This window comes from Herpailurus yagouaroundi, unplaced genomic scaffold, assembly GCF_014898765.1.
Source record: "Herpailurus yagouaroundi ecotype Mexico unplaced genomic scaffold, PumYag 164, whole genome shotgun sequence".
In the NCBI taxonomy this organism is placed as follows: domain Eukaryota; kingdom Metazoa; phylum Chordata; class Mammalia; order Carnivora; family Felidae; genus Herpailurus; species Herpailurus yagouaroundi.
Window position 1 is genome coordinate 25793066 of NW_024412405.1, and position 13426 is coordinate 25806491.

The following is a 13426-nucleotide window of genomic DNA, read 5'->3' on the forward strand; positions in this document are numbered from 1 at the left end:
TTCCAGAATATTTTTATCACCTTAAAAAGAAACCCTATATCCATTAGCAATCACAGTCCATTCTCCTTTCCCATAGCCCGTGGAAACCACCAATCTATTTTCTCTCTGTATTGATTTAGATTTGCCTTCATAAGATACTTTATAAAAATGAAATCATACAGTATGTGGTCTTTGTTTCTGGCTTCTTTGGCATAAGGTTTCAAGATTCATCCACAGTGTAGCGTGTATCAGTATTTCCCTCTTTTATATGGCTGAATAATATTCCACTGTGTAGGTATAGTACTTTTATTTATCTCTTCATTATCTAATGGGCATTTGAGTCATTTACCCATTTAGTTATTAAGCATTGTACTCTTGTGAACATTTATGTGCAGGAATTTTTGTGAACATATTTTAAATTCTGTTGAGTTTATACAAAGCTGTGAAATTGCCATGTTGTTTTCCCATTGTAAAAAATTATGCTGTCATTAGCAATATGCAAGGATACTTGTTTTTGCTTTGCTTTATGACATCATCATCACAGAGGAGCAATTTAATATTTTCTTAAACTTTTTCCTCTTAGATAATAGCTATGAATGTGAAGTTGAGAAATAATACAGTTTAAATATAGCAAATTTAATTTTGACAACATTTAAACTCTGCACTTTCCTGTGGAGAAGGAATGCAGAGGCCTGAGGTGGACAGCACGATATGAGGATCACCTGGAACACACTGGGAGACACAGTGCCCCCTTCTCAGGGAACATCTGGGAGAGGTGGCTCTGCCTCTCACGGGAGAAAAGACAGCGTAGGCATCATTGCATTCCCCCACCCCTTAAGCATAGGAGCAGAAGCACCTGCTGAGGACAGCTAACCTGGACTCAGGCTTTTTGCTGCACTTTAAACTCCAAGCTCCTGCATGTTGGTGCAACTGCCCTTTTGCACAAACCAGCACCAGCCCCAGAGTGGCGAGACCCTCCCCCACAGGACCAGTGTGGGTCCGCATCATTCCAGGTCTCTAAAGTTTAGAGTTTTGAAACTCAGCTGGTGTGCCTGAAATAAAACACAGGTTGCTGCACTGCTGAGTGGGCAGATAGCCAAGACACAGAGTGGAGGCAGAGATCTTAGGGATGCCTGGGACGCATAAGGGGAAATTGTGACAGGCATGAACTCCCCTTCCAGGAGAGGGCTGGCACCATTTTTCCCCACCCATCAGCAATGACTGACTTAAGTGAGCAGCACAGCACCAACAGAGGAGGCCTGAAACACTTACACCAAGCCCTGTCACCCCACAGCGTGCAGGTGCTTTTTTACTAGAGCTAGTATATCTGAGAACCAGAGGGGAGACCTCCAGAGAAGACCAGCACAATCCCCTGCACCCACCACTTACTAACCATAGAGTGCTACAAACTTCAACCGTAGTGGAAATAGGATCAGGACTCTTTTAACAAGCAGACAAGAGCACATCTATTTAAAACTCACCACACTAGTCAAATCCCAACATTCTCCACTGCAGGCAAAAAGAAACTCTACAGAGTTCTGACCTGAGGGGGGAAAAGCAGCTAAAACACAGCAGCAGAGTGCATATAGCATACTCCAGAAACACTTCGTGAGGCACCAGGCCCTGAACAATATATGACCTCATCTTGATAAAACCATTACTCTCAGGAGCAGGAAACATAACTGTCTTTCCTAAAACACAGAAGAGACAGAGACCTAGACAAAATGATAAGATGGAAATTCATCCCAAAAGAAAGAACAAGAAAAGGCCATGGCCTGGGATCTACTTGAAACAGATATAAGTGATATGCTTGATCCATAGTTAAAGCAGCAATCACAAGGATCCTAGCTGGGCTTGAGAAAAGCATTGAAGACACCAGGGAGTCCCTTACTACAGAGATTAAAAAAAAAGACCTAAAAACTAGTCAGGCTGAAAGAAAAAATGCTATAACCAAGATGTGAAACTGGATGTAATGACCACAAAGATGGAAGAAGTAGAGGAATAAGTGATATAAAAGATAAAATTATGGAAAATAATGAAGCTGAAGAGGGAAAGAAAAATACTGGATCACAAATGCAGACTTAGGGAACTCAGCAACTCCATAAAGTGTAATAACATTCTTATCATAGAAGTCCTGGAAGAAGAGAGGAAAAAAAGTAGCAGAAGGTTTATTTTAGAAACTTATAGCTGAAAACTTCCCTAATCTGGGGAAGGAAACAGACATTCAAATCCAGGAGGCACAGAAAACTCCCATCAAAATCAACAAAAGCAGGCCAACACCAATACATTTAATAGTTAAATTTGCAAAATAGAAAGATGAGGAAGAAATCCTAAAAGCAGCAAGGGAAAAGAAATCCCTAACCTACAAGGTAAGACAAATCAAATTAGCAGCAGATTTCTCCACAGAAACTTGGCAGGTTAGAAGTGAGTGTCATGATATACTCAGTGTGCTGAATGGGAAAAAAAAATGCAGCCAAGAATACTCTATCCAGCAAGGCTGCCATGCAGAATAGAAGGAGAGATAAAAAGTTTCCCAGATAAGCAAAAACTAAAGGAGTTTGTGACTACTAAATCAGCCCTGCAAGAAATATTAAAGGAGACTCTTTGAGTGGGAAAGACCAAAGCAACAAAGACCGGAAAGGAACACAGAAAATCTCCATAACAGTGACTTAACAAGTAATACATTGGCACTAAATTTGTATCTATTAATAATCATGCTGAATGTAAATGGATTAAATGTTCCATTCAAAAGACATAAAGTATTGGAATGAATCAAAAAAGAAAAAAAAAAGACCAATATATATTGCTTACAAGAGATTCATTTTAGATATAAAGACACCTGCAGATTGAAAGTGAGGAGATGGGGAACCATTTATCATGCTAATGAACATCAAGAGAAATCCAGAGTAGCCATACTTAGAGAAGACAAACTAGATTTTAAACCAAAGACTGTAACAAGAGACGAAGGGCACTATATCATAATAAAGGGAACTATCCAACAAGTATATCTAACAATTATAAATACTTAATGCCCCCAACTTTAAAGAACCCAAATATATAAAACAGTTACAAACATAAAGGAACTCACTGATCATAATACAATAATAGTAAGGGGCTTTAACACCCCACTTACAACAATAGATCATCTAAGCAGAACATCAACAAGGAAACAATGGCTTTGAATAACACACTGGACCAGGTGGACTTAACAGATATATTTAGAATATTTCACCCTAGGGGGACCTGGCTCAGTCAGTTAAGCATCCAACTCTTGATTTAGGCTCAGGTCATGATCTCATGGTTTGTAAGTTCAAGCCCTGCATCCAGCTCCATGCTGACATCATGGAGCCTGCCTGGGATTCTCTCTCTCCCTCTCTCTCTCTGTGCCTCCTCTGCTCTATCTCTCAAAATAAATAAAATTTAAAAAAATTTTAAAAAAGAATATTTCACCCTAAATCAGCAGATTACACACTCTTTTCAAGGCACATGGGATGTTCTTAAATATAGATCACCTACTGGGTCACAAGTCAGGCCTCAACAAGTATAAAAAATTGAAATCATAGCATGCATAGTTTCCAACCACAACACTATGAAACTTGAAGTCAACCACAAGAAAAAAATTTGCAAAGACCACAAATCCAAGGATGTTAAAGAATATTTATTAATGAATAAGTGAGTTAACCAGAATGTTACAGAAGAAATACACACACACACACACACACACACACACACACAAACACACAAACACACACTCACATACACACATATGGAAACAAATAAAAATGAAAACACAATGGTCCAAAACCTTTGAGACATAACAAAAGCATTCCTAAAATAGCAATACAAGCCTACCTCAAGGAGCCAGAAAAATCTCAAATACCCAACCTAACCTTACACCTCAAGGAGTTAGTAAAAGAAAAGCATATGAAGCCTGAAATAGCAAAGGAAGAAAAATAGTGAAGATTAGAGCAGAAATGAATGATATAGAAACAAACCAAAGAGTAGAACAGATCAATGAAACTAGGAGCTGGTTCTTTTAAAAATTTAATAATATTGATAAACCCCTAGCCAGACTTGTCAAAAAGAAGAGAGAAGGACCCAAATAAATAAAATAACAATGAGAGAGGAAATATCACAACCAACATCACAGAAAAACAATTATAAGAGAATATTATAAAAATTCCATGCCAACACATTGAGCAATCTGGAAGAAACGGTTAAATTCTGAGAAAAATATAAACAACCAAAACTGAAACAGGAAGAAATAGAAAACTTGAACAGGCTGATAACCAGCAAAGAAGTTGAATCAGTAATTAAAAATCTCCCAACACGGGGCGCCTGGGTGGCGCAGTCGGTTAAGCGTCCGACTTCAACCAGGTCACGATCTCACGGTCCGTGAGTTCAAGCCCCGCGTCGGGCTCTGGGCTGATGGCTCAGAGCCTGGAGCCTGTTTCCGATTCTGTGTCTCCCTCTCTCTCTGCCCCTCGCCCGTTCATGCTCTGTCTCTCTCTGTCCCAAAAATAAATAAACGTTGAAAAAAAAAATTAAAAAAAAAAAAATCTCCCAACAAACAAATGTTCAAGGCCAGATGGCTTCCCGGGGGAATTCTACCAAATATTAAAGAAGAGTTAATACCTATTCTTCTCAAACTGTTCCAAAAAATAGAAATGGAAGGCCAACTTCCAAACTTATTCTATGAAGTCAGCATTACAGTGATTCCAAAAGCAGAAAAAAATATTCCTGATGAACATGGATGGAAAAATTATCAAAAAAATATTAGCAAATCAAATCCAACAAACAGTACATTAGAAGAATCATTCACCATGATCAAGTTGGATTTATTCTTGGGCTGGAAGTGTGGTTCAATATCTGCAAATCAATCAACATGATACACCACATTAACAAAAGAAAGTATAAGAACCACATGATTCTCTCAACAGATATAGGAAAAATATTTGACAAAGTGCAGCATCCATTCTTGATAAAAACCCTCAACAAAGTAGGGAGACCTCAACATCATAAATACCACTTCCAAAAGACCTACAGCTAATATCATCCTCAATAGGGAAAACTGAGAGCTTTCCCTCTATGGTCAGGAAGCAGACAGGGATGTCCACCCTGATCATTGTTTTATAACCTATTACTAGAAGTCCTAGCCTCAGCATTTAGACAACAAAAAGAAATAAAAGGTGTCCAAAACAGCAAGGAAGAAGTCAAAATTTCACTATTCATAGATGCCATGATACTCTTGTAGAAAACCTGAAAGTTTCCACCCAAAAAATTGTTAGAACTGATACTCAAATTTAGCAAAGTCACAGGATACAAAATTAACATATGGAAATCGGTGGCATCTCTATACACCCATAATGAAGCAGCAGAAAGAGAAATCAAGGAATTGATCCCATTTACAATTGCACCAAAAACCACAAGATACATAGGAATAAACATAACCATAGAGGTAAAAGATCTGTATTCTGGAAACTATAAAACACAAACGAAGTTGAAGATGAAACAAAGAAATGGAAAAACATTCCATGCTCATGGAATAAGGGAACAAATATTCTTAAAATACAGCCCAAAGCAATCTACACATTTAATGCAGTCTCTATCAAAATATCACCAGCACTTTTCACAGAGCTAGAACAAATAACCTAAACTTTGTATGAAACCAAAAAGACCCTGAATAGTCAAAGCAATCTTGAAAAAGAAAAGCAAAGCTAGAGGCTTTGCAATTCCAGACTTCAAGCTATATTACAAAGCTATAGTCATCAAGACAATATAGTACTGGCACAAAAGCAGACACACAGATCAATGGATCAGAATAGAAAACTCAGAAACAGACCCACAACTATGTGGTCAACTAATATTTGACAAGTCAGGAAAGAATATCCAATGGATAAAAGACAGTCTCGTCAACAAATAGTGTTGGGAAAACTGGAAAGCAACATGCAGAAGAATAGAACTGGGCACTTTTCTTATGCTATACACAAAAATAAATTCAAAATGGATAAAAGACCTAAGTATGACAGGAAACCATCAAAATCCTAGAGAAGAACACAGGCAACAACCTCTTTGACATCAGCCATAGCAACTTCTTACTAGACATGTCTCCTGAAACAAGGGAAACAAAAGCACATGAACTATTGGGACTTCATCAAGGTAAAAAGTTTCTGCACAGTAAAGGAAACAATCAACAAACTTCCCAGGGGAATTCTACCAAATATTAAAATAAGAGTTAATACCCCTTCTTCTCAAACTGTTCCAAAAAAATAGAAATGGAAGGAAAACGTCCTATGGAATGAGAAAAGGTATTTGCAAATGAAATATCTGATAAATGGTTAGTATCCAAAATCTATAAAGAACTTCTCAAACTCAACACCCAAAAACAAACAACCCAGTTAAGAAATGGACAGAAGACATGAATAGACACTTTTCCAGAGAAGATGTAGAGATGGCTAACAGACACATGAAAATATGCTCAACATCACTCATCATCAGGGAAATACAAATCAAAATCACGATGATATACCACCTCACACCTGTCAGAATGCCTAAAATTAACACAGGAAACAACAAATGTTGGCAAGGGTGTGGAGAAAGGGTAACCTTCTTACAGTGTTTGTAGCAATGTAAACTAGTGCAGCCACTCTGGAAAGCATTATGGAGATTCCTTTTAAAAGTTAAAAATTGGGGGCACCTGGGTGGCTCAGTGGCTTAAACAACTGACTTTGGTCAGGTCATGATCTCACAGTTCATGAGTTCAAGCCCCACATCGGGCTCTGTGCTCCTGGAATCTGCTGCATATTCTGAGTCTCCCTCTCTCTCTGCCCCTCCCCTGCTCACTCTCTGTCTCTTACTCTCTCAAACATTAAAAAAATTAAAAGTTAAAAATTGAACTACCCTATGACCCAGCAATTACACTACTGTGTGTTTACCCAAAGGATACAAAAACACTGATTTGAAGAGGCACATGCACTTCAATGGTTATAGCAATTTTATCAACAATAGCCAAATTATGAAAGAGCCCAAATGTTCATTGACTGATGAATGCATAAAGAAGATGAGGAATATATATATGTGTGTATACACACACACACACAATAGAATATTACTCACATAAGAAAGAATGAATCTTGCTATTTGCAACATGGATGAAGCTAGAGTGTGTTATGCTAAGTGAAATAAGTCAGCAAAAGACAAATACCATATGATTTCACTCATATGTGGAATTTAATAAACAAAACAGATGAACATAGGGGTCAGAAAAAAAAAAAGATATGCAAGCCACAAAAGAGACTCTTAACCATAGAGAACAAACTGAGGGTTGCTGGAGGGGAAGTGTGTGGAGTGGTGGACTAAATAGGCAATGGAGGGCACTTGTTGTGATGAACATGGGGTGTCATATGTAAGTGATGAATCACTAGATTTTACTCTTGAAATTAATATTACACTATATGTTAACAAACTAGAATTTAAATAAAACCTTGAGACATCATAAATAAATAGGCAAACACACTCTACACTGAACATGACGATCTTGGTTATGACATACTTTTAATTTAGGCTGGAATATGGTATCTTCTTAAGTGATTGAAAACATTATTGACTTACAGTTCTGTTTCAATTGTCAAAAAAAAAAACCCGGAAACTGTTGACATTTCTTATGTTTTATTTGGGTATTTATTTTTAATTAAAAATAGAAAACCATAAAGAATCTGATTTTGCCATTCCTAGTTGTAAAAACCATGTCAGCCCCCATCTACTTTCTTATACCCCATGCTTCCTGTGGGATGAAGAGTAATTGGCCAGTTCTTTGGATCCAGTACCTACTGGTCAATACTTCCACTTAATTTGGGGGTCAAATTACTGACTTCAAAATGAGTAAGCAGTTTCCACTCAGGCTTTCTGGCTCTCTGCTGGTCTTCTGTGCTCAGGTATGACAGATGAACCTTAGGGAGGGCTGGCCTTCTGAAGGTCTGTTCAGTTCTGGTTGCCCTCTGCTTAATTTTTCCAATTGCAGTTGGGACTGATGGAGAGGTAAAACCAGGCCTATTTGTCTATATTCAAGGAAGAAAGATTTGAATGTCATGATGGTTTGAAGTCCTTGTTTCACTCTCTGAAATTCATTTTAGCAGGGGGTTCTGCAAAATATAAAATGAGTGTTGTATAAAACCCTACCTCTCTTATAGACTCCCTGTTGAATTTACTTTGGCCACTAATCCATGAAAATTAGGAAAGTAGTAAAATGACAAATACAAAAAATATGAGACTGTTTCTGCTTTCTTTTACTCTGCTAAATAATCACATCAGCATTAAGCTGAATAAACCACAATGTACTTTTCACGTTCAACATTATTTTACTTAAGCCATATTTAAAAAATTAACAGTACAAAATCTGTCCAAAAAATTAACATTACTAATTAAAAATGTGTAAGGAAACTAGAGGTTTGGGCAAAAATCTAATAGAAATCTGTGCCAACAGATTTAATTGATATTTTAGATGTAGCTTTTTTCAAAATTTAAATATGAAGTAGCTTACCCCTGAGAAAAGTTAAAATTCTAGTTTAATAATGAAATGAATGAATTGCATATTATTAAATATGTTTAAGTAGGAAATTACTATTTGTTGTTTCTTTCCTATGTTAAGGAATTATTCCAAGAAGGAAACCTTGAGGGGTGCCTGGCAGGCTCAGGAGGTAGAGCCTGTGGCTCTTGATCTGGGGGATCCTGAGGTCGAGCCCCATGCTGGGGGTAGAGTTTACTTAAAAAAAAAAAAAGTCTTGAAAAAAGTTTCTAGCTGCTTAGCTTTCCATTCTACCTCCTCCTCAGAGACTTGATTTGCAATCAACAGTTATGTAAATTTTTTATCAGATTAGACTTTCAGAACTAAATTTTCTGTAATATATGCAACCATTACCTCAGTAAAACTGACAAAATGTCAGAGAGAGGGACAAGGTACAGTAATTAGCAAAATGGTAGGGATCTGAAAGAAATTTAAATTGAGAAATCTTTTATTTTTTTGAAGGTTGTAATATCCTAGAGAATAGAAAAGAAAAATCCTATGGACCATTTGATGACTCTAGCTAGAATGGAGACAATGCTGTATAACATTTATATATCACCTAATTTAAAAGTCCCAATAACTTACAATTTATGTTTTATTACATAATGGTGATAATTTTAGCTATTCTTTTTTTTAAGATAAAATGTAATACCATTTCAAGGTCATTTTTTGTGGGCATGGTAGTTGTATGAAGTCTCTAAACTTTTTGGTTGCTGTTAAATAAATCTCCTTTTATATGTTTAGAAATGCTAACTTCAGGGCACCTGGGTGGCTCAGAGGGTTAAGTATCCAACTTCAGCTCAGGTCATGATCTCACTGTCCATGGGTTTGAGTTCCACGTAGGGCTCTGTGCTGACAGCTCAGAGCCTGGAGCCTGCTTGGGATTCCGTGTCTCCCTTTCTCTGTCTGCCACTTCCCCACTTGTAATCTCTCATTCTCTCTCTCAAAAATAAATAAATAAACATACATACATACATACATAAACACTAACTTCATTTCTTCATGTGTACTCTGGTGAGATGACAACACTTTGTCATTAATGTAATTATTTTCTTATTGTGTAATTTTCTAATATACTGTAGTTACTAACTCACAATCAAAGCTTGCAGAACCTGTAATGTGTACATTCTGATATATAATATTTATCAATTTCAAAGTTCTGTAAATAAGGTTGCTTTGTATGTAAGTATTGTAGTCATGCCTACATTTTAATTTTAAAATGTGTCTGCAAAATAGTGAGTATATGTGCTATTTAAGTAAGCCCTTTTCCTGTATTAAGGATTTTTTTGTCATATTTGAGAGGATATTACTTTAGTCAAATTCAGATATACCACAAAGCACAGTTTCTTAAAAATAGCCATTTCTTTTTTTTTTTTTTTGCACTTTTGGAAAATTTGAAATATTTTACATTTAGTTTTTCAAGATTTCTGTCCTTTCTAGTCTCCTCCTACCTTTCCAATGAAAGTATGTTGCCAATGGTTTCCAAAATCCCATACTGCAGTTTGCACTGTTTCACTTCATAAATTTCTCAAACTTCTAAACTCCAAAATCAAAACATGCTCTAAATTACCTTCAACTGGGAAAGATTTTAAGTAAACCTTTCTTACCAAAGTTACAGTGAAGTTGATATCCTGTATTTCCAACTGGCATTTTTAGCAAGTGATTTAACAAAAAGGAATTAGTTACAATGTCAGAATTTCCATCATCTGAAGATTTGTAGGAAAAAAGAAAGATGTTTTGAACAGTTAAACTTCTCCTCGAGTTGCATCCTATAATTGTACACAATAATATTAATAATAACTTAATTAGGCACTTAGTACAGTCTTTATTCTTTATAAGCATTTACATATATTATCTCAAATACTCTTCACAACAATCCTATGAAATAGATGTTATTATTAGTCCCAGCTTACTCATAAGAAAATAGAACACAGAAAAGCCATCCTGATAGAATACCAGGTATAAAGAGATCATAGTTTCTGGCACTTTCTGGACCAAATAGATGTAACTCTTCTTCTTTCCCATTTATCTTCATCATGTTGTTGTGTCATGACGTTCTACTTGAGAAAATGTGAATTTGTGGTGATTGTCTTACATAGCTAAATGGCTTTTGCTCTAAATAATACTCAATATGTCAAGACACATTTTAGCAGGTTTAGAATAGATTCTTTACTTCCTTGCTCCACGTCAACAAACCCAAGTAGTTAATATCTCCCAAAATGTTGGAGTTACTTTACCAGATAACATATTGGTTTAATTGCATAAAAATTAAATATATTTTGAAGAGTAAAAATAACCAATGCTCTCAAAACTTTGGCCTCTTGCTTCTTTAACTACTTTCTAAAATTATATATCATGAAATTAAAAACTCCTTTACATGCTTTACTGTTACAGAATTTTGCAGTCTGGCTTTGCTCTCAAATAAGAATCCAATTGATCTATTGCCATGACTCCAATCATTCTGATCATTTCATTTAAAATTTCTTCTCAAGATACCTCTGGGCCATTCTTGAGTGAATATTTTACACACCTAATTTATGTAAACTGTTTTTACAGAGAGAACAAAGACACAATATATTTTTGTAGAGTGGTAATCATTTCTTTTTGGTTATTGTATTCAGGCAAAAAGATATAATTTTCTAAAAGATCATTGATAATATAGACAACATACCCATCATAAACTTACTGTTGCAGTCAGGTTATTCATATAGTCAGCTAAAAGTTTAAGGAGTTTACTGTTGTATAGATACAGATACACAGAAAAACGACACACAACAACAACAAATAACTCAGACTATCCTTAGTAGCAACCTTAATGATAATTGGTGGGTCAGAATAAATATGAATTACAGAAAAGCATGATATCTAATAGAAGACAGAACTGACCCCACATTAAGTACCGACCTTTACATGAAGACACATACCTTTGCCATATTGACCATCCATTCACTAATTAATTTTAAAATATTCATTGTGTTTCCATGATGTGCTACTAAAAATTGTCTCCAATAATTGACCCTCTGTCCATTTGCCTAAGTAGCAATATAGATATTGCTAATATGTATAAAATGAATAAAACAGGCTGAGGTCTTCATTACTCAGCACATTTGTCAATTTGCAGTTTTTGTTTTCCATTTTATAATGTGTTCAGATTAATTCACCAGATTTTTCACACATAAGAAAATATTTTACAATGGTAATTTCTTTATGGAAAACAAAGTTTCTGATATAATTCTTGGTTTTACAGTAGGTTTTCTTGTCCAAGAACTTATCTATGTACAGTTTTGGATATTGATCTCGAGAAAACAGTAGCTATATCCTCAATTCTTCTGAAAAATACTATGTAGCAGTAATTCAATAATCTTTAATGAATAAATACTGTGTGTAACAAACTGTACAAACTGTCACAAGATTATGAGATATGACCTTCAGAAACATAGACACATTGAGGACACAATTCATGCTAATTATAAAATAATAATTGGCAGTATATAACCTAGTTTGAAAGTAAGAGAGAAGTTGGGAATGGGGTCAAGAATGTTAAATCTTCTACTGTGTGTGATGAAATCCCTCACGAGGAAGAAATATCCCAACTAAAAATGTAAAAAGGGCAATTTAGAAATGCCAGTATGGGAGGATTTAGTTTTAGTGGTGAGTCATTGTGGATAGGTCAGTGACAGTAGGAAATCAATTTTTGTTGTGTTTTGATTTCATAAGATTCCTCATATTAAGCCTGAAATAATATTCAGAACCATTTGAAAGAAAGGACACTTGAAAAGTCCTTTGAATACAAAAAACCATGCAGCCAAGTTAGAAAAAGTATAACTAATAATTTTCCACCTCTGTGAGTGGTATCATAAAACAAACTGCATCATTTCCAAAAGTCCTTCCAAACAATACTTGTTCCAAGAAATGTTGTTGGGTCTCAAGAAAAAGAAATTCAAAGACCAAGTAAGTTTCTGATGTTCTGTATTTCATGAAAATCAATAGCTTACATATATATATCAATAGCTTTAATATACTAATGTTCTTTGTATTTCTCAAAATAGGAATTGTGTGAGTAATTACATAGCATTTCTCAATATTGTGGAAATAATTTTCTGCAAAATATATTTTCAGAAATAAGCTATTGAGGGTGCCCAAATGTATGAAAGTCACATCTTCAACCGTTGGTTAGAAAATCAGGCTTAATATGACTCCTCTTTTAATTTTTGGCCTATAACCTTTGTCGGCAAAGAGTGTATTTAATTATCAATATGCAATTAAGCACTTAAGGGATTAACTAATTAGTTGGCATTTGTAACACTCTTAAAGATGAAAATCACTGTTTAAGAATTATCATTATTAATCTGAACAGATGCAAAGGATGAAAGCATCATTTATGCATGCATATGGCACACCCATCAACTCTTAGCTTATTCAGAGACATAATCGCTCTTTGAGCCAACATAAGCATCAGTTTCCAAATGTTAGCCCAATACATCTTCAGAAATATTATGCCAAGTCATATTCAGTAATGTTTATTACCAATTATAAAAAAGGAAGTCATATCTAAATGACATGAGTAAATTATGACACCATTTTCAAAAAATGTCTATGTTTAGTTGTCTTCCAATACTGAGCAAAATTAAAACTATAAAATTAACTTTCAAACAATAAGTAATATTAAGCTGAAAGAAGTAGGAATTAAGTAGTAACTTAAGACATTAAGTTACTTAAGTAGTAACTTAAGACATTTTCTTCTACAGCATCTAATAGTACACGATATACCATACTGTAAAGTCAACACTTAATTTAAACCAAATGTTGTAATGTTAAATCTGAGTATTTACTATCATTTCTATGATACCTTTACTCATCTTATTTTTTAAGTTAAAAGTTGTT